This window comes from Rana temporaria, chromosome 3 (assembly GCF_905171775.1).
Source record: "Rana temporaria chromosome 3, aRanTem1.1, whole genome shotgun sequence".
NCBI classification, from domain to species: domain Eukaryota; kingdom Metazoa; phylum Chordata; class Amphibia; order Anura; family Ranidae; genus Rana; species Rana temporaria.
In genome coordinates this window covers 406,854,328-406,879,195 of record NC_053491.1, presented here as the reverse complement: position 1 = coordinate 406,879,195, position 24,868 = coordinate 406,854,328, and the positions used below count along the sequence as shown (strand labels likewise).

The 24,868-nt window shown below is 48.5% G+C and overlaps 18 non-coding genes across 18 annotated transcripts; all 18 read left to right on the top strand.

Annotated features, from left to right (window-relative positions):
• The first annotated feature begins 120 nt into the window (after positions 1-120).
• On the top strand, positions 121-213 carry TRNAI-UAU. Its single transcript is given in 2 exon segments — positions 121-158; positions 178-213. It is a non-coding gene; the product is annotated as a tRNA-Ile (tRNA).
• A 419-nt stretch (positions 214-632) lies between these two features.
• On the top strand, positions 633-705 carry TRNAR-CCU. The gene has a single exon. It is a non-coding gene; the product is annotated as a tRNA-Arg (tRNA).
• A 525-nt stretch (positions 706-1,230) lies between these two features.
• On the top strand, positions 1,231-1,323 carry TRNAI-UAU. Its single transcript is given in 2 exon segments — positions 1,231-1,268; positions 1,288-1,323. It is a non-coding gene; the product is annotated as a tRNA-Ile (tRNA).
• A 1,017-nt stretch (positions 1,324-2,340) lies between these two features.
• TRNAI-UAU lies at positions 2,341-2,433 on the top strand. The gene is given in 2 exon segments: positions 2,341-2,378; positions 2,398-2,433. It is a non-coding gene; the product is annotated as a tRNA-Ile (tRNA).
• Positions 2,434-2,853: 420 nt separating this feature from the next.
• On the top strand, positions 2,854-2,926 carry TRNAR-CCU. The gene has a single exon. It is a non-coding gene; the product is annotated as a tRNA-Arg (tRNA).
• Positions 2,927-3,451: 525 nt separating this feature from the next.
• TRNAI-UAU lies at positions 3,452-3,544 on the top strand. Its single transcript is given in 2 exon segments — positions 3,452-3,489; positions 3,509-3,544. It is a non-coding gene; the product is annotated as a tRNA-Ile (tRNA).
• Positions 3,545-10,445: 6,901 nt separating this feature from the next.
• Positions 10,446-10,538, top strand: TRNAI-UAU. Its single transcript is given in 2 exon segments — positions 10,446-10,483; positions 10,503-10,538. It is a non-coding gene; the product is annotated as a tRNA-Ile (tRNA).
• A 420-nt stretch (positions 10,539-10,958) lies between these two features.
• TRNAR-CCU lies at positions 10,959-11,031 on the top strand. Its single transcript has one exon. It is a non-coding gene; the product is annotated as a tRNA-Arg (tRNA).
• A 526-nt stretch (positions 11,032-11,557) lies between these two features.
• TRNAI-UAU lies at positions 11,558-11,650 on the top strand. The gene is given in 2 exon segments: positions 11,558-11,595; positions 11,615-11,650. It is a non-coding gene; the product is annotated as a tRNA-Ile (tRNA).
• Positions 11,651-16,350: 4,700 nt separating this feature from the next.
• Positions 16,351-16,423, top strand: TRNAR-CCU. The gene has a single exon. It is a non-coding gene; the product is annotated as a tRNA-Arg (tRNA).
• A 527-nt stretch (positions 16,424-16,950) lies between these two features.
• TRNAI-UAU lies at positions 16,951-17,043 on the top strand. The gene is given in 2 exon segments: positions 16,951-16,988; positions 17,008-17,043. It is a non-coding gene; the product is annotated as a tRNA-Ile (tRNA).
• A 409-nt stretch (positions 17,044-17,452) lies between these two features.
• Positions 17,453-17,525, top strand: TRNAR-CCU. Its single transcript has one exon. It is a non-coding gene; the product is annotated as a tRNA-Arg (tRNA).
• A 3,680-nt stretch (positions 17,526-21,205) lies between these two features.
• On the top strand, positions 21,206-21,298 carry TRNAI-UAU. Its single transcript is given in 2 exon segments — positions 21,206-21,243; positions 21,263-21,298. It is a non-coding gene; the product is annotated as a tRNA-Ile (tRNA).
• Positions 21,299-21,718: 420 nt separating this feature from the next.
• TRNAR-CCU lies at positions 21,719-21,791 on the top strand. Its single transcript has one exon. It is a non-coding gene; the product is annotated as a tRNA-Arg (tRNA).
• A 527-nt stretch (positions 21,792-22,318) lies between these two features.
• TRNAI-UAU lies at positions 22,319-22,411 on the top strand. Its single transcript is given in 2 exon segments — positions 22,319-22,356; positions 22,376-22,411. It is a non-coding gene; the product is annotated as a tRNA-Ile (tRNA).
• A 420-nt stretch (positions 22,412-22,831) lies between these two features.
• Positions 22,832-22,904, top strand: TRNAR-CCU. The gene has a single exon. It is a non-coding gene; the product is annotated as a tRNA-Arg (tRNA).
• Positions 22,905-23,430: 526 nt separating this feature from the next.
• TRNAI-UAU lies at positions 23,431-23,523 on the top strand. Its single transcript is given in 2 exon segments — positions 23,431-23,468; positions 23,488-23,523. It is a non-coding gene; the product is annotated as a tRNA-Ile (tRNA).
• A 419-nt stretch (positions 23,524-23,942) lies between these two features.
• TRNAR-CCU lies at positions 23,943-24,016 on the top strand. The gene has a single exon. It is a non-coding gene; the product is annotated as a tRNA-Arg (tRNA).
• Positions 24,017-24,868: the final 852 nt, after the last annotated feature.

Here is a 24,868-nt window from a genome sequence, read left to right as displayed (position 1 = left end):
TGAGAGAAAAACTATTTTCTTTTGTCTTTTGGGATAGGCAGAATTTTAGGTTTTGGATCACTTGGAGGCCTATTTTAAACCGAGGAGAGATGGATGATGGATCTTTCAGATGGTGGCTGCGCTCCAGTGGCGCAATCGGTCAGCGCGCGGTACTTATATGGCAGTATCTGTTGAGCAATGCCGAGGTTGTGAGTTCGAGCCTCACCTGGAGCATGCTTTTTCTTGCTTTTTGCCTTTCTTAATGGAAAATGGAATCTGGACCTACACCCTATGGCCTGAGAACTTTACCACAAGGCAGTAAGCGCCCAAAGAAACTCAAGGTTCTTTCCCCAGTCCTTGCTTGAATGAGCTGTCTTTCGGTTACACTCACCACATTCTTTAAATTGTGGACCAAAACTGAGAACGACAATGTGCGCCTTCTACTTGTTGAAAAGATGTGTGGAGAGCAACGACACTGCTTTTCCCTTTCAGAAAACTCATTCTTCTGACTTTGTAGCTCAAACCGCTTGCAATTCTCTAGCAAGTTTGCAAGGGAAAATAAAAACAAAGATTTTGCCACCCTTACCTTGTAAAGTAAGAGAACGGATGACTTCTAAAAGTAAAAAAAAACGCTTAGCTGTCACTTGAGGCAAGCCCCAGTGGCCTAATGGATAAGGCACTGGCCTCCTAAGCCAGGGATTGTGGGTTCGAGTCCCATCTGGGGTGCTTGAGATCTTGCTTGTCTCTTTCACTGGGCAACTTCTTTCTAGGCACTCCCTAAAGCAAGGCTTTAAAAGAAAACCTTTAGAAATTCCCTTTCCTGATGCATTAATTAATATGTGTTGCTCTTACTAATGGAACTCAAATTAGTTGAGCATCATGCTATCAGCTGAACACAATTTTCTGCCAAGAGGGCTACCAGTCCTCTTGTCCAAAACCAAATCTCCCGCAATGTTTCGGACAAACAATGGGTTCCACTCCACACAAAGGAAAAGCTCACACATTGCGATATCATGTTTTCTTTCCAAAAAGTTCTACATTTAATTTTTTTTAAACTGTCCTTGAGCCTCAGTCAAGTGGCTCTGGCGGTGTTTTTCTCTAGGAGTACTTTTAAGCTACCATTTCTTGCTATGAGAGAAAAACTATTTTCTTTTGTCTTTTGGGATAGGCAGAATTTTAGGTTTTGGATCACTTGGAGGCCTATTTTAAACCGAGGAGAGATGGATGATGGATCTTTCAGATGGTGGCTGCGCTCCAGTGGCGCAATCGGTCAGCGCGCGGTACTTATATGGCAGTATCTGTTGAGCAATGCCGAGGTTGTGAGTTCGAGCCTCACCTGGAGCATGCTTTTTCTTGCTTTTTGCCTTTCTTAATGGAAAATGGAATCTGGACCTACACCCTATGGCCTGAGAACTTTACCACAAGGCAGTAAGCGCCCAAAGAAACTCAAGGTTCTTTCCCCAGTCCTTGCTTGAATGAGCTGTCTTTCGGTTACACTCACCACATTCTTTAAATTGTGGACCAAAACTGAGAACGACAATGTGCGCCTTCTACTTGTTGAAAAGATGTGTGGAGAGCAACGACACTGCTTTTCCCTTTCAGAAAACTCATTCTTCTGACTTTGTAGCTCAAACCGCTTGCAATTCTCTAGCAAGTTTGCAAGGGAAAATAAAAACAAAGATTTTGCCACCCTTACCTTGTAAAGTAAGAGAACGGATGACTTCTAAAAGTAAAAAAAAACGCTTAGCTGTCACTTGAGGAAAGCCCCAGTGGCCTAATGGATAAGGCACTGGCCTCCTAAGCCAGGGATTGTGGGTTTGAGTCCCATCTTGGGTGCTTGAGATCTTGCTTGTCTCTTTCACTGGGCAACTTCTTTCTAGGCACTCCCTAAAGCAAGGCTTTAAAAGAAAACCTTTAGAAATTCCCTTTCCTGATGCATTAATTAATATGTGTTGCTCTTACTAATGGAACTCAAATTAGTTGAGCATCATGCTATCAGCTGAACACAATTTTCTGCCAAGAGGGCTACCAGTCCTCTTGTCCAAAACCAAATCTCCCGCAATGTTTCGGACAAACAATGGGTTCCACTCCACACAAAGGAAAAGCTCACACATTGCGATATCATGTTTTCTTTCCAAAAAGTTCTACATTTAATTTTTTTTAAACTGTCCTTGAGCCTCAGTCAAGTGGCTCTGGCGGTGTTTTTCTCTAGGAGTACTTTTAAGCTACCATTTCTTGCTATGAGAGAAAAACTATTTTCTTTTGTCTTTTGGGATAGGCAGAATTTTAGGTTTTGGATCACTTGGAGGCCTATTTTAAACCGAGGAGAGATGGATGATGGATCTTTCAGATGGTGGCTGCGCTCCAGTGGCGCAATCGGTCAGCGCGCGGTACTTATATGGCAGTATCTGTTGAGCAATGCCGAGGTTGTGAGTTCGAGCCTCACCTGGAGCATGCTTTTTCTTGCTTTTTGCCTTTCTTAATGGAAAATGGAATCTGGACCTACACCCTATGGCCTGAGAACTTTACCACAAGGCAGTAAGCGCCCAAAGAAACTCAAGGTTCTTTCCCCAGTCCTTGCTTGAATGAGCTGTCTTTCGGTTACACTCACCACATTCTTTAAATTGTGGACCAAAACTGAGAACGACAATGTGCGCCTTCTACTTGTTGAAAAGATGTGTGGAGAGCAACGACACTGCTTTTCCCTTTCAGAAAACTCATTCTTCTGACTTTGTAGCTCAAACCGCTTGCAATTCTCTAGCAAGTTTGCAAGGGAAAATAAAAACAAAGATTTTGCCACCCTTACCTTGTAAAGTAAGAGAACGGATGACTTCTAAAAGTGAAAAAAAAACGCTTAGCTGTCACTTGAGGCAAGCCCCAGTGGCCTAATGGATAAGGCACTGGCCTCCTAAGCCAGGGATTGTGGGTTCGAGTCCCATCTGGGGTGCTTGAGATCTTGCTTGTCTCTTTCACTGGGCAACTTCTTTCTAGGCACTCCCTAAAGCAAGGCTTTAAAAGAAAACCTTTAGAAATTCCCTTTCCTGATGCATTAATTAATATGTGTTGCTCTTACTAATGGAACTCAAATTAGTTGAGCATCATGCTATCAGCTGAACACAATTTTCTGCCAAGAGGGCTACCAGTCCTCTTGTCCAAAACCAAATCTCCCGCAATGTTTCAGAAAAAAAAATGGGTTCCACTCCACACAAAGGAAAAGCTCACACATTGCGATATCATGTTTTCTTTCCAAAAAGTTCTACATTTAATTTTTTTTAAACTGTCCTTGAGCCTCAGTCAAGTGGCTCTGGCGGTGTTTTTCTCTAGGAGTACTTTTAAGCTACCATTTCTTGCTATGAGAGAAAAACTATTTTCTTTTGTCTTTTGGGATAGGCAGAATTTTAGGTTTTGGATCACTTGGAGGCCTATTTTAAACCGAGGAGAGATGGATGATGGATCTTCAGATGGTGGCTGCGCTCCAGTGGCGCAATCGGTCAGCTCGCGGTACTTATATGGCAGTATCTGTTGAGCAATGCCGAGGTTGTGAGTTCGAGCCTCACCTGGAGCATGCTTTTTCTTGCTTTTTGCCTTTCTTTTTTTTTTTGATCAAAAAGGTTTTTATTGCTCACATGCCAAATAAACATAGTACAGATGACATTGTACATTTCCAATTGCAAAAGAGTATGTCTTCAGGAATACAGTTCAACCATCAGATGCACTTTGTAAGGTCACTTATGCGCGATCATTTTGACAACAGACCCATCTGGGCACCAACCCTTCCACTCCACCCCCACCCTCTCTCCCCATTCTCCCCCCTTCATATATCCGCACATGTACGCAGGCCCGGGGTTCCGCGAATCATTCCCCGTCTCTACATCCCCCCAAGTAACCGCTCTTGAACTAGTTCAACGGGGCTCAGCCCCGGCGTTGCCAGCCATGGGTCCCACAGTCTGAAAAATTTACCTGCATTGCCCCTGTGCTGGTAGATGTATTTCTCCATCAGTAAAGTCTTGCCCACATGTTGTACCCATACCCTAACAGACGGGGGCTCCCTTGACTTCCAATGTATAAGGATAAGCTTTCTCGCCTGGAATAGAGCCCTGGCAAACGCCACTCTAGTGGTTTCTTCCGCTATCGCCCCTTCCAGCACGCCCAAGAGGCAGCAAAGTGGGTCTAATGGGACACTAGTCTGAAATACCGAGTTCAGGGTCGTCAGAACCTCCGACCAGTACCTGTGGAGCTTTGGACACCGCCATAGCAAGTGCACCAAGTCTCCCTGGGTTGCCCTACATCGACCACACAGTGGGTCTGGGGCACAGCCCATTCTAAAGAGTTTGACAGGAGTGTAATGTACCCTGAGTAGGATGTAGAGCTGAGACACCCTTTGCGACACATTCAGCGAGCACGCGTTCACCGCCAGCAGGGCCTCCTCCCATACCTCCCCCTCAATCGGCCCCAAGTCTGCCTCCCATTGCTCTGCCACCTTCATAGGATGCCCCTCTAACAATGACGACAGGAGCATATTATAGCATTGCGAAATCATGCCTTTGGTATCCTGCGCTTGAAACACCGTTCGGAAAACCGGAGTGGGGGACTGAACCCACTCAACTGCTGTCCCCTGCGCTCTCACTGCATGCTGTAGCTGTATGTAATAAAAGTGCATATTGTGTGACAGGTTAAATCTACTTTGTAGTTCACTGAAGGGAAGTAGGGCCCCCCCTCTAAAGATATGTTTGAGGTGCGTGACCCCACAGGAGCTCCACCTGCTACCCTGCTCGAGCTTGGCCAGCTCCCCATAGGTGTCATTCCCCCAAATGGGACTGAACTCTGTGAACCCGGTTACTCCCTGGAGCTGTCTAGCCTTGTTCCATATCTTCTGGACAAGCGCATATGTGGGCATTTTCCTATTGGGTTTTTGAAATTTACACGCCTCCAGCCCCTCTGGTATCAAGGCTGCCCCCGATCCCCGCAGCATAAGTAGAGCCGCCGAGGCATCGGGTTGCACCCCCGTGGTTCCTATCAAATGTTGGAGTTGGGCCGCTAAGTAATATATCCAGGGATTCGGCAGTGCCAGCCCACCCCCCTCCTTCGGACGCTGCAACTGCTCAAGTTTGATCCTAGGGGTTTTGGTGCCCCACAGCAGCTGCCTAAAGAGAGAGTTGACCACTCTGAATACCTTCAGGGTGATCACCATAGGAGCATTGTGCAAGAAATACAGCAACTGGGGCATTAGTATCATTTTGATGAGATTAGTTTTGCCCGCCAGGGACATTTTTAGTTTGTTCCATACTTGAATTTTGTCTCTAAATTTGGATAACAGGGGGTAGATATTTAATTTACAGAAGTCAGTAATCGTGGGGGATATCCAGACCCCCAGATATTTAAAGGATGACACTACGGGTACTGAGCACGCTGGGCCACCCCCCTGCGCGGGTGCCCCATCCAGAAACATCAGTGCTGACTTGGTCCAATTAATGGTAAGCCCCGAAAAGCGGCCAAAGTCAGTAACAATGGCCATGGTCCGCTGCAGAGATCCCTCCGTATCCTCCAAAAAGAGGAGCATGTCATCTGCGTATAACATGATTTTCTCCTGCATGTCTCCATACCTGAACCCCCGAATCGCCTCGCAGCTCCTCACCAGGACCGCAAGGGGCTCGATGGCCAGAGCAAAGAGCAGGGGGGACAGGGGACAGCCCTGCCTAGTCCCCCTGCCCAGAGCAAAGGCATGGGACATCCTATCCGCCATACGTATGGCCGCCTGAGGTGTAGCATACAGAAGCCGGACCCATCCCTGGAACCTAGGGCCGAAGCCAAATTTGTTCAGTACCGCCCATAGATACCGCCAGCCGACACTGTCGAAGGCCTTATTGGCATCTAGCGACAACAGTGCCCTACTGCCGACGGCCTCCGAGGGGGTCTGCATGTTCAGGTACAGCCGCCGGAGATTCGTCGCCGTGGATTTGCATGGCATGAATCCTGCCTGGTCTGGATGTATGATGGACAGAATAATTTTGTTCACGCGCATGGCCAGGACTTTTGCAAGTATTTTGACGTCGCTCTGTAGCAAAGAAATGGGTCTATACGATCCGGGATCCAAAGGATCCTTGCCCGCCTTCAGTAATAAGATAATATTCGCCCTTGTCATGGACGGAGGCAGGGCCCCCGAGTCGAGCGAGGCGTTAAACACCTCGAGCAACCTAGGCAGCACCACCCCCCCATACTGGGTATACACCTCCATGGGTAGGCCGTCATCCCCCGGGGCCTTGCACGTGGGGAACGAGGCCACCGCCTCCCCCAGCTCCTCCATAGTCAACGGCTTCTCTAGCTCGGCCCTTGCCCCCTCTTTCAGGGCCGGGAGAGCTATCGCATCCATGTAGCGCTGCAACTCCTCGTCCGTGAAGTCATCCCTTGAACTGTACAGTGACGAGTAAAAAGCCGCTAACTCGGTCAAGATTGATTCAGGTTCATTCACCAGCCTACCCCTTGTATCCCGAATTGCTCCTATGGCCGGGGACGCCTGCTGTGACCTCGCTATTCTGGCCAACAAGCGGCCTGTTTTTTCCCCTTCCTCATAGTAGGCCTGCTGGGTAAAGAATCGCTTTTTCTCCGCGGTGGAGGATCTCAGCCGGTCCAGGGCGTCCTGGGCCGACATCCACCCCTCCCTCGCGGATTCCGAGGGGTCAACAACATAGGTCAATTCTAACCGTCTCACCTGGTCCTCCACCTGCTCCATAAGAGCAGAGGAGTTGTGTTTTATGGACGCAATCTCCTCAATGAACGTCCCCCGCAGGCATGCTTTAAAGGCATCCCAGCCCAGGGCCCTCTCCGTCCCCTCCCAGTTGTCTCGGAAGTATTGTTCTATTCTGCGGGTAATATGGTCATGGGAGGTGAACAACTTTAGCCAGAAGGCGTTTAGTTTCCACGGGGCCCTGGGCAAAGAGGACACCTGACGCGTGACCAGGTGGGCCACAAGTGGGGAGTGATCAGAGACCCCCCGTGGAAAATATTCCACCCTAGGGATCATATGAAGTACCTGCGGGGACCCGACACATAGATCGATGCGGGACAGTGAGCCGTGCGTTTTGGAGAAGCACGAGAACTGTTTGGTCACAGGGTATCTAGCTCTCCAAATATCTAGCCACCCTACCTCCCCCATCAATCTGCTCAGGGCTGTCCCCCTACTCCCCTGGGGCATCCTAACCGGTGGGTGCCTATCCTCCCTCGGATCCATACATGCATTGAAGTCCCCCATAATCATCACGGGAACATCCGACTTATCACCCAGATATGACAGCAGAAGCTGTAACACCTCTTTCGAGAAAGGGGGGGGAATATATACAAAAGCAATAACCATCGTTACCATAAATACTTTGCAATATAGAAAGACATATCTACCAAGCGGGTCAACCTGTGCGTCTATTTCCTGGTAGGCCAAGGATCCGTGTACCAACACACTCACCCCCCTTGAATATGAGGTGTGAGTGGAGTGGTATGCCTTGCCCACCCAGGAAAATCCCAGATACCCAACCGTGTCCTTGGTAAGGTGAGTTTCCTGCAACCCCACAATAGCAGGGAGAAATTTCTTCAGGCCCGCCCGTATCATAGACCGTTTCAGTGGATCATGTACCCCGCGCACATTCCAAGTCACTATCGGGGTGGTGGCCATAGTTGAGTCTGAAAATAGTTATCGTTCAGGGTATAAGGCCTCGAGGCCTTTTCCGAAAAACCAAGCCCCAGCCGGGGCCGGGTCTGGTCCATCAAGTAATCTTGCATCCTGTGGCATAAGTGCGTGAGCAAAGTATCAAAAATAACCAATAATAAAAAGGAGAAAAAACAATTAAACATACGTGTCCGCCTCTCGGCCCCGTCCGGGGCAGAGGTCGATATCCTGTTGCGTGGATCCAGCAGTCCCTGTGTGCCAACAGGGCACCAAAAAACTAGGGAAGACTCCCCCGGCCGGGGTTCGTCGCTGGAACCAAATAGCTCATACGTGTAGGCCCCCCCCTGTAGCATGGAGTCCAGAGGGGGTGCAATTCAGCTTCCGAAGCTCTTAGGTAACGCTATCAAAGTGGAATCAGGTAAAGTTCCGGCTTGCAGGTAACAACAAAACTGGTCTGCGGCGAACTCAGCGGCTATGTGTGGGTGTCCCTAGGGCCTCAGTCCCCCCTGTCCTCCTCGCGGCGTCTCCTCAAGTCCTGTTCGTTGTGGTCTAGCCACTGTGCGGCCTCCGCGGCAGATTCGAAAAACGTGGCTTGGCCCCTCACCGTAACCCTCAGCTTGGCCGGGAACAGCATGGCGTAGTTAACTTGGATCCTCTGCAGGCGCTTCTTAACATCTACAAACTTGGCCCTCTTGCGTTGCACCTCAGCTGAGAAGTCGGGGTAGAACGACACCCTGGCCCCATTGTAGTGCACCGATCCCCTCTCTCTGGCCAGCCGCAGGATGGTTTCTTTGTCCCTATAATTTAGGAGCCTGGCTAGGACGGATCTGGGGGGGCCGCCAGGGGGAAGGGGTCTGGGAGGCGTTCGGTGCGCCCTCTCTACCGCGTACAGCGTGGAGAATGCCTCCTTGCCAAAAGTCTCCTGGAGCCATGTCTCAATGAACGTAGTGGGGTCCCTACCTTCCACCTTCTCGGGGAGGCCCACTATGCGGACATTGTTCCTCCTCAGGCGGTTCTCAATGTCGTCTGTTTTTGCGGCGGCCTGTGCGGACTGCTGCAGTGCTGTCCTAGCATCTCTGGTGAGGGGTGGGAGCGCGTCTTCTACCTCGCTGATGCGTCCCTCCACAGCCGTGGTTCTCTCCCTAATTTTCTGGAGGTCATGGCGCATGAGAGATACTGTCTCAGTAAGCTCCCCAAACTGTGCCTTCAGGCCGTCCACAGAGGCTGTAACTGAAGTTGTGCACTTCTGCACCGCCCGGAGGATCTCACTAAGTGTGGGTTGTGGGGCATCATCCTGTAATTCCCCAAATATGTCCTGCATAGTGTCTGTGGAGCTCTCAAGCGGCAGCGTGTCATCCATAGCAGAGTCTCCATTGAGGCCCTGCACTCTCTGCGCCCACGTCGGCTGTGTATGCGTCGGGGAGCTGGTAGGGCCCTGCAGCCTTTGGGTGTAATATAACATGTCCTTGGGGGGTTCTTTCCCCTGGTGTTTGGCCGTTTTGGGCGCCTTACCTCCAGCCTCTGCTTGTCTTTCAGGCCCGCGCACTGCACGCTGCTGCTGAGAGGCCCCGGCGCCATCTTGGATCTCCATGGCCGAGCCGACCGCGGCTCCTTTCTCGGGTTTGCGGGTCATTCGGATCCCCGCCGCTCGATCAGACACCCCCCGCTGAGGTCCGTGAAGTGCGCTGTCGCTTTTGGTCCGCTCGTTGGCGTCAGTTGTTGCCGGTAACAGGATCGTAGCAGGATCAGTAGCGGGAGCTCCGTGAACTGCGACTGTTCACATGCCCGTCCAGGCCACGCCCCGCTTTTTGCCTTTCTTAATGGAAAATGGAATCTGGACCTACACCCTATGGCCTGAGAACTTTACCACAAGGCAGTAAGCGCCCAAAGAAACTCAAGGTTCTTTCCCCAGTCCTTGCTTGAATGAACTGTCTTTCGGTTACACTCACCACATTCTTTAAATTGTGGACCAAAACTGAGAACGACAATGTGCGCCTTCTACTTGTTGAAAAGAGGTGTGGAGAGCAACGACACTGCTTTTCCCTTTCAGAAAACTCATTCTTCTGACTTTGTAGCTCAAACCGCTTGCAATTCTCTAGCAAGTTTGCAAGGGAAAATAAAAACAAAGATTTTGCCACCCTTACCTTGTAAAGTAAGAGAACGGATGACTTCTAAAAGTAAAAAAAAACGCTTAGCTGTCACTTGAGGCACGCCCCAGTGGCCTAATGGATAAGGCACTGGCCTACTAAGCCAGGTATTGTGGGTTTGAGTCCCATCTGGGTTGCTTGAGATCTTGCTTGTCTCTTTCACTGGGCAACTTCTTTCTAGGCACTCCCTAAAGCAAGGCTTTAAGAGAAAACCTTTAGAAATTCCCTTTCCTGATGCATTAATTAATATGTGTTGCTCTTACTAGTGGAACTCAAATTAGTTGAGCATCATGCTATCAGCTGAACACAATCTTCTGCCAAGAGGGCTACCAGTCCTCTTGTCCAAAACCAAATCTCCCGCAATGTTTCGGACAAACAATGGGTTCCACTCCACACAATGGAAAAGCTGACACATTGCGATATCATGTTTTCTTTCCAAAAAGTTCTACATTTAATTTTTTTAAACTGTCCTTGAGCCTCAGTCAAGTGGCTCTGGCAGTGTTTTTCTCTAGGAGTACTTTTAAGCTACCATTTCTTGCTATGAGAGAAAAACTATTTTCTTTTGTCTTTTGGGATAGGCAGAATTTTAGGTTTTGGATCACTTGGAGTCCTATTTTTAAACCGAGGAGAGATGGATGATGGATCTACCAGATGGCGGCTGCGCTCCAGTGGCGCAATCGGTCAGCGCGCGGTACTTATATGGCAGTATCTGTTGAGCAATGCCGAGGTTGTGAGTTCGAGCCTCACCTGGAGCATGCTTTTTCTTGCTTTTTGCCTTTCTTAATGGAAAATGGAATCTGGACCTACACCCTATGGCCTGAGAACTTTACCACAAGGCAGTAAGCGCCCAAAGAAACTCAAGGTTCTTTCCCCAGTCCTTGCTTGAATGAGCTGTCTTTCGGTTACACTCACCACATTCTTTAAATTGTGGACCAAAACTGAGAACGACAATGTGCGCCTTCTACTTGTTGAAAAGAGGTGTGGAGAGCAACGACACTGCTTTTCCCTTTCAGAAAACTCATTCTTCTGACTTTGTAGCTCAAACCGCTTGCAATTCTCTAGCAAGTTTGCAAGGGAAAATAAAAACAAAGATTTTGCCACCCTTACCTTGTAAAGTAAGAGAACGGATGACTTCTAAAAGTAAAAAAAAAACGCTTAGCTGTCACTTGAGGCAAGCCCCAGTGGCCTAATGGATAAGGCACTGGCCTCCTAAGCCAGGGATTGTGGGTTCGAGTCCCATCTGGGGTGCTTGAGATCTTGCTTGTCTCTTTCACTGGGCAACTTCTTTCTAGGCACTCCCTAAAGCAAGGCTTTAAAAGAAAACCTTTAGAAATTCCCTTTCCTGATGCATTAATTAATATGTGTTGCTCTTACTAGTGGAACTCAAATTAGTTGAGCATCATGCTATCAGCTGAACACAATCTTCTGCCAAGAGGGCTACCAGTCCTCTTGTCCAAAACCAAATCTCCCGCAATGTTTCGGACAAACAATGGGTTCCACTCCACTCAAAGGAAAAGCTGACACATTGCGATATCATGTTTTCTTTCCAAAAAAGTTCTACATTTAATTTTTTTTAAACTGTCCTTGAGCCTCAGTCAAGTGGCTCTGGCAGTGTTTTTCTCTAGGAGTACTTTTAAGCTACCATTTCTTGCTATGAGAGAAAAACTATTTTCTTTTGTCTTTTGGGATAGGCAGAATTTTAGGTTTTGGATCACTTGGAGGCCTATTTTAAACCGAGGAGAGATGGATGATGGATCTACCAGATGGCGGCTGCGCTCCAGTGGCGCAATCGGTCAGCGCACGGTACTTATATGGCAGTATCTGTTGAGCAATGCCGAGGTTGTGAGTTCGAGCCTCACCTGGAGCATGCTTTTTGCCTTTCTTAATGGAAAATGGAATCTGGACCTACACCCTATGGCCTGAGAACTTTACCACAAGGCAGTAAGCGCCCAAAGAAACTCAAGGTTCTTTCCCCAGTCCTTGCTTGAATGAGCTGTCTTTCGGTTACACTCACCACATTCTTTAAATTGTGGACCAAAACTGAGAACGACAATGTGCGCCTTCTACTTGTTGAAAAGAGGTGTGGAGAGCAACGACACTGCTTTTCCCTTTCAGAAAACTCATTCTTCTGACTTTGTAGCTCAAACCCAGTGGCGGAACTACCGCCATAGCGACCCACGCGGGCGCTATGGGGCCCGCAGCCGAGTGGGGCCCGGTGAGCAGAGTCGGCTCTTTAATTAGGCGATCGTCATCGCGCGATTGCCTAATTTGCCTTCAAGGTGTTGTGCGGGACAGACAGGGACTCGCGGGCGGCGGGTGCTGCACATAGCGGCAGACTGAAGGAGCAGAGCAAACAAGTGACATTGCTACGATCGTTCCTGGGGTGGATGGTGGGCAGGCTCAGGCTGCCTGCGTCCAATAGCAGGCTGCCTGGCTCCCAGGCTCCACCTAAAGTCGGCGATGGCAGCCCCAGTGCATGGCGGGAGTTGTAGTTCTCCCACAGAGCACAGGCACACAGACTTCAACTTGGCCGTCTGGTGCCTGTGCTCTGCAGAGAGACTACAACTCCCAGATTGCACTGCAGAGAGCGCGGGAGAGATAGAAGTTGCTTCTCCCTCAGAGTCCTGCTGCCTTTAGTCGTGGAGGAGGAGGACCAAGTCACCAAGGTGAGGAGCAGCAGGTGGTCTCCGTGTGCCCCATTGTGTAGAGGAGTCTGTGGGAGTGGGACTACAATGTCCAGCATGTCTGTGGAGGACTAACTTAGTGCGAGGCAGGAGGGGGAAGTATAGTGTATCAGTCCAGGGTCTCTCACTCTCAGTATAATGACAAACACAACGCCAAAATTACAAAGTGCAGAGATATAAACACATAAAAACATGTAAAACCAAATGAATGTATATTAAAATGGATTTATCATGAATAAAAAAAAGTCCGAAGTTGCTGCTGGAAGGATATACACATCAGGAGTGATGTGAAACAAGGAAAAACAAACTAACACTCTCAGTATAACGTGTCTTTGCAGTGTGAGGAGGAGCCCTGAACATCCTGATACCCACTGAACACTGTATCCACATATCCCAATTACCACATGTCAGCAGCCCCCCTCCCTCTGCCCCTTAAGCCTCTTATCTCCCCCTTCCAATCCCCCATTATTTTCTTCACCCCCTTTCTCTTCTCTCCTCACTTGCTCCATCCTCTCTCCCTCTGTCCTCTTCCCCCCTCTATCCTCTCTACCTACATCTCTCTGTTCACTCTTGCTTCTCCCCCTCCTGATGTCCAGGCTATCCTCCCCCCATCCACTCTCCTCTCCCCATCCCTCTCTCTATCCTCTCCCTCTAGCTATCCTTTCCCCCTCCCTCTTTCCACTCTCTCCTCTCAACCCCCCTCTTTCTATTCTCTCCCCTCCCTCTTTCCATTCTCTCCTCTCCCCCCTCTTCTATCCTCTTCCCCTCCTCTGTCCACGCTATACTCCCCCTATCCACTCCCTCCCTCTCTATCCTCTCCCCCTCCCTCTGTCCAAGCTATCCCTCCCCTATCCACTCCTTCTCCCTCTCTGTATCCTCTCCCCTCACTCTCTCCCCTCCCTCTCTATCCTCTCTCCCCTCCCTCTTTCCACTCTCTCCTCTCCACCCCCCTCTTTCTATTTTCTCCCCTCCCTCTTTCCATTCTCTCCTCTCCCCCCTCTTCTATCCTCTGTCCACGCTATACTCCCCCTATCCACTCCCTCCCTCTCTATCCTCTCCCCCTCCCTCTGTCCAAGCTATCCCTCCCCTATCCACTCCTTCTCCCTCTCTGTATCCTCTCCCCTCACTCTCTCCCCTCCCTCTCTATCCTCTCTCCCCTCCCTCTTTCCACTCTCTCCTCTCCACCCCCCTCTTTCTATTTTCTCCCTCCCTCTTTCCATTCTCTCCTCTCCCCCCTCTTCTATCCTCTGTCCACGCTATACTCCCCCTATCCACTCCCTCCCTCTCTATCCTCTCCCCCTCCCTCTGTCCAAGCTATCCTCCCCTTATCCACTGCCTCTATCCTCTCCCCATCCCTCTCTCTATCCTCTCCCCATCCCTCTCTCTATCCTCTCCCCATCCCTCTCTCTATCCTCTCCCCCTCCCTCTAGCTATCCTTTCCCCCTCCCTCTTTCCACTCTCTCCTCTCCCCCCTCTTCTATCCTCTTCCCCTCCCTCTGTCCACGCTATGCTCCCCCTATTCCACTCCCTCCTTTTCTATTCTCTGCCCCCTCTCTATTCTCTCCCCCTCCCTCTGTCCACGCTATGCCTCCCCTAGCCACTCTTTCTAGCCTCTCCTTCTCCCTCTCTGTATCCTCTCCTCCTCCTTCTCTCTATTCTCTCCTCCTCCCTCTTTCTATTCTTTCCCCCTCCCTCTTTCCACTCTCTCCTCTCCCCCTCTTCTATCCTCTTCCCTTCCCTCTGTCCACGCTAAGCTCCCCCTATCCACTCCCTCCCTCTCTATTCTCTCCCCCTCCCTCTCTATCCTCTCTCCCCTCCCTCTCTATCCTCCCTCTCTATCCTCTCTCCCCTCCCTCTCTATCCTCTCTCCCCTCCCTCTTTCCACTCTCTCCTCTCCACCCCCTCTTTCTATTCTCTCCCCTCCCTCTTTCCATTCTCTCCTCTCCCCCCTCTTCTATCCTCTGTCCACGCTATACTCCCCCTATCCACTCCCTCCCTCTCTATCCTCTCCCCCTCCCTCTGTCCAAGCTATCCTCCCCCTATCCACTCCCTCTATCCTCTCCCTCCCTCTCTCTATCCTCTCCCCATCCCTCTCTCTATCCTCTCCCCATCCCTCTCTCTATCCTCTCCCCCTCCCTCTAGCTATCCTATCCCCCTCCCTCTTTCCACTCTCCCCTCTTCTATCCTCTTCTCCTCCCTCTGTCCACGCTATGCTCCCCCTATCCACTCTCTCCCTCTCCTCCCTCTCTATTCTCTGCCCCCTCTCTATTCTCTCCCCCCTCCCTCTGTCCACGCTATCCCTCCCCTAGCCACTCTTTCTAGCCTCTCCTTCTCCCTCTCTGTATCCTCTCCTCCTCCTTCTCTCTATCCTCTCCTCCTCCCTCTTTCTATTCTTTCCCCCTCCCTCTTTCCACTTTCTCCTCTCCCCCCTCTTCTATCCTCTTCCCCTCCCTCTGTCCACGCTAAGCTCCCCCTATCCACTCAATCCCTCTCTATTCTCTCCCCCTCCCTCTGTCCACGCTATCCCTCCACTATCCACTCCTTCTCCCTCTCTGTATCCTCTCTCCTCCCTCTCTATCCTCTCTCCCCTCCCTCTCTATCCTCTCTCCCCTCCCTCCCCTCCCTCTCTATCCCCCCCTCCCTCTGTCCACTCTCTCTTCTCCCTCTCTCCTCTCCCCCTCCCTTTGTCCACACTCTCCTCTCCCTCTTTCTATCCTCTCTATCCCACTTCCCCCTGTCCACTCTGATCTCCCCACACCCTCTCTCTATCCACCCTCCCCTACCTCTATCCTCTCCCTGCACCCTCTGTCCACTCTCTCCTCTCCCCTTCCTGCTCTCTATTCTCTCCCCCTCCCTCTATCTACTCTCTTCTCTCCCCCTCCTCTTCTTTTCTCTCCCCATTCCCTCTCTCTATCCTCTCCCCTCCCTCTGTCTCTCCCTCTCCCCTTCCTCTCTCTCTCCCTTCCCTCTGTCCACTGTCTGCTCTACTCTCTCCCACCTCCCTCTGTCCACTCTGATCTCCCCCACACCCTCTCTCTATACCCCTCCCTCTGCCCACTCTCTGTATCCTCTCCTCCCTCTGTTCACTCTTATCTCCCCCCTCTATCCTCTCCCCCTCCCTCTGCCCACTCTCTCCTTACCCTCTCTCTACCCTCTCCCCCCTCTCTTTATCCTCTCTATGGCTGCTCTGATCCCCCCACCCTCTCTCTACTAAACTCCCTCTGTCTACTCTCTCCTCTCCCCCCTCTCTTTACTCTCACCTCCCCCCTCTATATCCTCTCTGCCCCCTGTCTTTTCTCCCCCTCATTCTCTCCTCTCCCCCTCTGTCTACTCTCTGTCCTCTTCCCCCATCCCTTTCTCTGTCCTCTCTCCCTCCCTTCCCTCGGTTTCCCCCATTCTCTTTCTGCCCTCTTGCCCCCTCCTTTTCTCTCACCTCTCCCTCTCCTCCAGGATCATGTATTGTGTAAAGACCATGGACCTCTACATCGGAAGCATGGGGCCTCATGGACACTATGAACAGCAAGGTCTAGAGCAGTGTTTCCCAACTCCAGTCCTCAAGGCACACCAACAGGTTATTTAAATTTTTGTTTTGCTGTTCAAAATTAATATAAGCTGTTGCTTGGGTACTGTGCCACATGAGTGTAGTAATGTGTTGTTCAATGGCATTAGTTTATTTTTTTTTGGAGGGGGGGGGGGCCCCATATAACATTTTGCTATGGGGCCCTGTGATTTCTAGTTACGCCCCTGCTCAAACCGCTTGCAATTCTCTAGCAAGTTTGCAAGGGAAAATAAAAACAAAGATTTTGCCACCCTTACCTTGTAAAGTAAGAGAACGGATGACTTCTAAAAGTAAAAAAAAATGCTTAGCTGTCATTTGAGGCAAGCCCCAGTGGCCTAATGGATAAGGCACTGGCCTCCTAAGCCAGGGATTGTGGGTTCGAGTCCCATCTGGGGTGCATGAGATCTTGCTTGTCTCTTTCACTGGGCAACTTCTTTCTAGGCACTCCCTAAAGCAAGGCTTTAAAAGAAAACCTTTAGAAATTCCCTTTCCTGATGCATTAATTAATATGTGTTGCTCTTACTAGTGGAACTCAAATTAGTTGAGCATCATGCTATCAGCTGAACACAATCTTCTGCCAAGAGGGCTACCAGTCCTCTTGTCCAAAACCAAATCTCCCGCAATGTTTCGGACAAACAATGGGTTCCACTCCACACAATGGAAAAGCTGACACATTGCGATATCATGTTTTCTTTCCAAAAAGTTCTTTACATTTAAATTTTTTTAAACTGTCCTTGAGCCTCAGTCAAGTGGCTCTGGCAGTGTTTTTCTCTAGGAGTACTTTTAAGCTACCATTTCTTGCTATGAGAGAAAAACTATTTTCTTTTGTCTTTTGGGATAGGCAGAATTTTAGGTTTTGGATCACTTGGAGGCCTATTTTAAACCGAGGAGAGATGGATGATGGATCTACCAGATGGCGGCTGCGCTCCAGTGGCGCAATCGGTCAGCGCGCGGTACTTATATGGCAGTATCTGTTGAGCAATGCCGAGGTTGTGAGTTCGAGCCTCACCTGGAGCATGCTTTTTGCCTTTCTTAATGGAAAATGGAATCTGGACCTACACCCTATGGCCTGAGAACTTTACCACAAGGCAGTAAGCACCCAAAGAAACTCAAGGTTCTTTCCCCAGTCCTTGCTTGAATGAGCTGTCTTTCGGTTACACTCACCACATTCTTTAAATTGTGGACCAAAACTCAGAACGACAATGTGCGCCTTCTACTTGTTGAAAAGACTTGTGGAGAGCAACGACACTGCTTTTCCCTTTCAGAAAACTCATTCTTCTGACTTTGTAGCTCAAACCGCTTGCAATTCTCTAGCAAGTTTGCAAGGGAAAATAAAAACAAAGATTTTGCCACCCTTACCTTGTAAAGTAAGAGAACGGATGACTTCTAAAAGTAAAAAAAAACGCTTAGCTGTCACTTGAGGCAAGCCCCAGTGGCCTAATGGATAAGGCACTGGCCTCCTAAGCCAGGGATTGTGGGTTCGAGTCCCATCTGGGGTGCTTGAGATCTTGCTTGTCTCTTTCACTGGGCAACTTCTTTCTAGGCACTCCCTAAAGCAAGGCTTTAAAAGAAAACCTTTAGAAATTCCCTTTCCTGATGCATTAATTAATATACTAGTGGAACTCTGTGATGCATTTGCCTATATGTCTCAGTCTAATTCTCCCTGCTTGCCCTGGGTGATTCTGTCCTCGGCTAGCAGGTTATTGACGTGCTAATGTCCCCTCACTATTTCTAAAGGTTAATTGATCTATTGTGTTGTGTGAAGGAGATCTGTGTTTATGTGGCTTGTGTTAATTATTCTGATTGCTTCATTGTGGTAATTATCTCTCTATATGCGGGGTCCAGTTGTCTAGTTAATGTATTTAGTACAACTAGTACTCAACTCCACTGATGTCATTATCTAAAGAAAATGTGTTTTCAGACTCGGCTCCGTCGTGTCTGCCTACTCATCTGTATGGAAGCCCCAGTGTGAGGGGGGCGGAGATTTGTCATTGTAACAGTTTTGGAAATGACATATAAGCTGTGTGTTATAACATTAAACTCAGTCTTGGTTCCAGCATCCAGTCTTGACTCATGTGTGTGGGATCCTGTGATGGTCTTGTATGGAGAGGAGGGAATGCTTGACGGGGATATCATACCGATACCGTCACAATTGGTTGGTAGCAGTGGGATTTTCCCTTCTACTCTCCTTTACACCCGGGATTCCAAGCAGACACTGGAAGAACTACTGGAAGTTTGTGGAAGGATTGCTAGCAACAAAACCAAACGGGTCATCATAGCAGAATCAATGGAGATAGACCAGGAGAATGGGATTGCAGCAACGCCAGCGGTACAAGAGATGGAGACACCAGTGATTCAGGAGGAGGAATCGCCAGCCAACAAGCTAATGAGAGAGAAGCTAGCATGGTTCGGCCCGAACCCAACGCCGGATGTGGTGCTGAAAGTGATGGACCTGTTAGTAAACGCAGAACTACAGTTAAAACTGGCAGCAGTCCAACAAGCAGCCGCACCTTCTCCGAACAGTGAGTATAGCACAGCAGACACAAGGAAGATTCCGTTTAGCGCTTTTAAAGCTTTTGATGAAAAGGACTGTGAGATTGATAACTACCTGGCGGATTTTGAGCGACAATGTAACCTGCACCGAATAGCTAGAAGAGAGTGGGTTGCAATATTGTCAGGCAAACTGTCAGGCAAAGCTTCTGATGCTTTCCGGACCGTGCCAGATCAGGATATCCATAGCTACGCCCGGGTTAAAGAAGTGCTCCTGGCTCGTTATGCAGTAACCCCAGAGTCCCACCGACAGAAGTTCAGGGACTCACGCAAAACCACGAAAGACTCTTACGCGGAATGGGCATGCCAGTTGTCCCTGTCGGCCTCTAACTGGGTTAACAGCAGCCAGGCCACCACCGCAGAGGACATTTTGCAACTAATGCTCCTGGAGCAATTTTACAATCACATCCAGATGGACGTCAAAGATTGGGTGAGAGATCGCAGGCCCATGACTCTACCAGAGGCCGCGAAGTTGGCGGATGAATATGCGGATACTCGCAAGACAAACCAGGTCACACCACGGGTACAACCTCCACGACCAACGGCGCCCTCACACCCACCAGCCGCTAGATACCAACCGCCTAACAGACCGATGACATCTAGCCCTCGCTACCCACGCCAGGAGGACAACGAACAACGCTGCTTCCGGTGCAAACAGTTGGGTCGCTTCAAGCAGAATTGCCCCATGAATGACAACACCAGGTCAAATTGGTCTCAACCTGGGTACCGCCCACCAGCAGCAGCCCATTGTGTAGACTCGGCTTGGGATCCCCAGGAGCTGGGTCAGGAAGAACCATTGGGCACCCCTTACGAAGCCCTCATGGTACAATCTGTTATTACGGACAACAGGGAACACCATTGTCAGCTGGTCATGGGCGACAGCCATGAGCCGGAGGGGCCTTGGAGGGAGCTGGGCAGAAAGAGGCACCGCCAGCTACCCTCCAAGAAGAAGAGGTCCTGGAAGTCATATAACCAGCGGACCTGGGAGGAGAAGAAGCGACTGGAGGAGATGGAATCGCAGCGGGCGCCCCAGATGCGGGCCGAGATGTTCGCCAAGGGCCCACCGGTGGCCCCTTACACCACCACCCAGTTCCTGATGATGAAGGACCACGTGGAGAGCCTGCAGGACATGAGCAAGCAGGATCTGATCCGTGAGTACATAGAGCTGGAGGAGTGCATAAGCCGCATGGAGGAGGAGAACAACCACCTGAGGTCACAGCGGGCTGACCCCCCCAGGCTCCATGAACTGGAGATGGAGCTGGAGAAGCTCAAAGAGGAGAACCGGCGGCTGCGGAGGGAGCAGGGGGTGGCTGACCTTATGGGGCTCTGAGTCCCCTCCCCCCCCGGACTCTGAGCACCAGTGCTACAGCATTTCAACAAATATAACTTTTTCTTTTTATGAATCTCCTGTGACTGTCACTTCAGAGCCATAACCTGCCCCTCCCATAGCGGGACACCTAGATGGCGGCGCACAGACCCATTCGCCGTCTTCACACTGACTTCTGGTGACTTTGCAGATCGCAAAAAGACTTGGGGACTGACCGGCGTGTGATCTGACGACCCGGTGGCATACCTGAGTCTGAAGCAGTTGCCAAGGGAGGTCAGTCATGCCAAACGGAGTTAACCTCGGACTAAAAGCTCTGAACCCGTCAACCCTACTGGACCAGGGAAGGTCCAATCGGGTTTTCCGGAGCAGGGAGAAAAAGGGGGGCCATTGTGATGCATTTGCCTATATGTCTCAGTCTAATTCTCCCTGCTTGCCCTGGGTGATTCTGTCCTCGGCTAGCAGGTTATTGACGTGCTAATGTCCCCTCACTATTTCTAAAGGTTAATTGATCTATTGTGTTGTGTGAAGGAGATCTGTGTTTATGTGGCTTGTGTTAATTATTCTGATTGCTTCATTGTGGTAATTATCTCTCTATATGCGGGGTCGAGTTGTCTAGTTAATGTATTTAGTACAACTAGTACTCAACTCCACTGATGTCATTATCTAAAGAAAATGTGTTTTCAGACTCGGCTCCGTCGTGTCTGCCTACTCATCTGTATGGAAGCCCCAGTGTGAGGGGGGCGGAGATTTGTCATTGTAACAGTTTTGGAAATGACATATAAGCTGTGTGTTATAACATTAAACTCAGTCTTGGTTCCAGCATCCAGTCTTGACTCATGTGTGTGGGATCCTGTGATGGTCTTGTATGGAGAGGAGGGAATGCTTGACGGGGATATCATACCGATACCGTCACAAACTCAAATTAGTTGAGCATCATGCTATCAGCTGAACACAATCTTCTGCCAAGAGGGCTACCAGTCCTCTTGTCCAAAACCAAATCTCCCGCAATGTTTCGGACAAACAATGGGTTCCACTCAATGGAAAAGCTGACACATTGCGATATCATGTTTTCTTTCCAAAAAGTTCTACATTTAATTTTTTTTAAACTGTCCTTGAGCCTCAGTCAAGTGGCTCTGGCAGTGTTTTTCTCTAGGAGTACTTTTAAGCTACCATTTCTTGCTATGAGAGAAAAACTATTTTCTTTTGTCTTTTAGGATAGGCAGAATTTTAGGTTTTGGATCACTTGGAGGCCTATTTTAAACCGAGGAGAGATGGATGATGGATCTACAAGATGGCGGCTGCGCTCCAGTGGCGCAATCGGTCAGCGCGCGGTACTTATATGGCAGTATCTGTTGAGCAATGCCGAGGTTGTGAGTTCGAGCCTCACCTGGAGCATGCTTTTTCTTGCTTTTTGCCTTTCTTAATGGAAAATGGAATCTGGACCTACACCCTATGGCCTGAGAACTTTACCACAAGGCAGTAAGCGCCCAAAGAAACTCAAGGTTCTTTCCCCAGTCCTTGCTTGAATGAGCTGTCTTTCGGTTACACTCACCACATTCTTTAAATTGTGGACCAAAACTGAGAGCGACAATGTGCGCCTTCCACTTGTTGAAAAGAGGTGTGGAGAGCAACGACACTGCTTTTCCCTTTCAGAAAACTCATTCTTCTGACTTTGTAGCTCAAACCGCTTGCAATTCTCTAGCAAGTTTGCAAGGGAAAATAAAAACAAAGATTTTGCCACCCTTACCTTGTAAAGTAAGAGAACGGATGACTTCTAAAAGTAAAAAAAAAACGCTTAGCTGTCACTTGAGGCAAGCCCCAGTGGCCTAATGGATAAGGCACTGGCCTCCTAAGCCAGGGATTGTGGGTTCGAGTCCCATCTGGGGTGCTTGAGATCTTGCTTGTCTCTTTCACTGGGCAACTTCTTTCTAGGCACTCCCTAAAGCAAGGCTTTAAAAGAAAACCTTTAGAAATTCCCTTTCCTGATGCATTAATTAATATGTGTTGCTCTTACTAGTGGAACTCAAATTAGTTGAGCATCATGCTATCAGCTGAACACAATCTTCTGCCAAGAGGGCTACCAGTCCTCTTGTCCAAAACCAAATCTCCCGCAATGTTTCGGACAAACAATGGGTTCCACTCCACTCAAAGGAAAAGCTGACTCATTGCGATATCATGTTTTCTTTCCAAAAAAGTTCTACATTTAATTTTTTTTTAAACTGTCCTTGAGCCTCAGTCAAGTGGCTCTGGCAGTGTTTTTCTCTAGGAGTACTTTTAAGCTACCATTTCTTGCTATGAGAGAAAAACTATTTTCTTTTGTCTTTTGGGATAGGCAGAATTTTAGGTTTTGGATCACTTGGAGGCCTATTTTAAACCGAGGAGAGATGGATGATGGATCTACCAGATGGTGGCTGCGCTCCAGTGGCGCAATCGGTCAGCGCGCGGTACTTATATGGCAGTATCTGTTGAGCAATGCCGAGGTTGTGAGTTCGAGCCTCACCTGGAGCATGCTTTTTCTTGCTTTTTGCCTTTCTTAATGGAAAATGGTATCTGGACCTACACCCTATGGCCTGAGAACTTTACCACAAGGCAGTAAGCGCCCAAAGAAACTCAAGGTTCATTCCCCAGTCCTTGCTTGAATGAGCTGTCTTTCGGTTACACTCACCACATTCTTTAAATTGTGGACCAAAACTGAGAACGACAATGTGCGCCTTCTACTTGTTGAAAAGAGGTGTGGAGAGCAACGACACTGCTTTTCCCTTTCAGAAAACTCATTCTTCTGACTTTGTAGCTCAAACCGCTTGCAATTCTCTAGCAAGTTTGCAAGGGAAAATAAAAACAAAGATTTTGCCACCCTTACCTTGTAAAGTAAGAGAACGGATGACTTCTAAAAGTAAAAAAAAAACGCTTAGCTGTCACTTGAGGCACGCCCCAGTGGCCTAATGGATAAGGCACTGGCCTCCTAAGCCAGGTATTGTGGGTTCGAGTCCCATCTGGGGTGCTTGAGATCATGCTCGTCTCTTTCACTGGGCAACTTCTTTCTAGGCACTCCCTAAAGCAAGGCTTTAAAAGAAAACCTTTAGAAATTCCCTTTCCTGATGCTTTAATTAATATGTGTTGCTCTTACTAGTGGAACTCAAATTAGTTGAGCATCATGCTATCAGCTGAACACAATCTTCTGCCAAGAGGGCTACCAGTCCTCTTGTCCAAAACCAAATCTCCCGCAATGTTTCGGACAAACAATGGGTTCCACTCCACTCAAAGGAAAAGCTGACTCATTGCGATATCATGTTTTCTTTCCAAAAAAGTTCTACATTTAATTTTTTTTAAACTGTCCTTGAGCCTCATTCAAGTGGCTCTGGCGGTGTTTTTCTCTAGGAGTACTTATAAGCTACCATTTCTTGCTATGAGAGAAAAACTATTTTCTTTTGTCTTTTGGAATTGGCAGAATTTTAGGCTTTGGATCACTTGGAGGCCTATTTTAAACCAAGGAGAGATGGATGATGGATCTTTCAGATGGTGGCTGCGCTCCAGTGGTGCAATCGGTCAGCGCGCGGTACTTATATGGCAGTATCTGTTGAGCAATGCCGAGGTTGTGAGTTCGAGCCTCACGTGGAGCATGCTTTTTCTTGCTTTTTGCCTTTCTTAATGGAAAATGGTATCTGGACCTACACCCTATGGCCTGAGAACTTTACCACAAGGCAGTAAGCGCGCAAAGAAACTCAAGGTTCTTTCCCCAGTCCTTGCTTGAATGAGCTGTCTTTCGGTTACACTCACCACATTCTTTAAATTGTGGACCAAAACTGAGAACGACAATGTGTGCCTTCTACTTGTTGAAAAGAGGTGTGGAGAGCAACGACACTGCTTTTCCCTTTCAGAAAACTCATTCTTCTGACTTTGTAGCTCAAACCGCTTGCAATTCTCTAGCAAGTTTGCAAGGGAAAATAAAAACAAAGATTTTGCCACCCTTACCTTGTAAAGTAAGAGAACGGATGACTTCTAAAAGTAAAAAAAAACGCTTAGCTGTCACTTGAGGCAAGCCCCAGTGGCCTAATGGATAAGGCACTGGCCTCCTAAGCCAGGGATTGTGGGTTCGAGTCCCCATCTGGGGTGCTTGAGATCTTGCTTGTCTCTTTCACTGGGCAACTTCTTTCTAGGCACTCCCTAAAGCAAGGCTTTAAAAGAAAACCTTTAGAAATTCCCTTTCCTGATGCATTAATTAGTGGGAATGCTTTAATAAGCATTCCCAGTATTGATATTCGTTTTTTATTATTAGTGGGAATGCTTTAATAAGCATTCCCAGTATTGATATTCGTTTTTTATTAGTGGGAATGCTTTAATAAGCATTCCCAGTATTGATATTCGTTTTTTATTATTAGTGGGAATGCTTTAATAAGCATTCCCAGTATTGATATTCGTTTTTTATTATTCTTCTTCTTAATTTTATTCCGTACGTTTTTTGGCTCTGCGTAACTTCTGCATACTTTCAGCTATTGAGACCATTTAACTTTTAAAATGTTCGTCTCATTCAGCTAACGATGGGACTTCTTCAAGTTTTTTTGTACTATTTATACTTTTTAAAATATTAAGCTTTTAGACACTTTTTTTTAACATTGAAGTCAATGAGAACATCCTTTTTCCTGCTTCAAAACACACGTTCTGCCAAAAGTTTCAGCTCCTTCATACTTTCACTTACAGACACCAAACAAACTTTAAAGCGGTCACAAAATATTCAGCTATCCAAACATGACTTTTCAGATTGATATCTTTTACGGTTTTTGTGAAAACGCAATTTACGTTTAGCGATTTTTTCAGAAAATGGAATCGGTTATAATGTAACCCTATGGAAGGGATTTAGAGTGTGTCATGTGACCTTTAGAGTGGAGATCTTTGAAAACAAAAATTATCTTTAAAAAAAGGGCGAACAAATTGCTCTCACGCCCACAAGATCTACTTGTCATACAC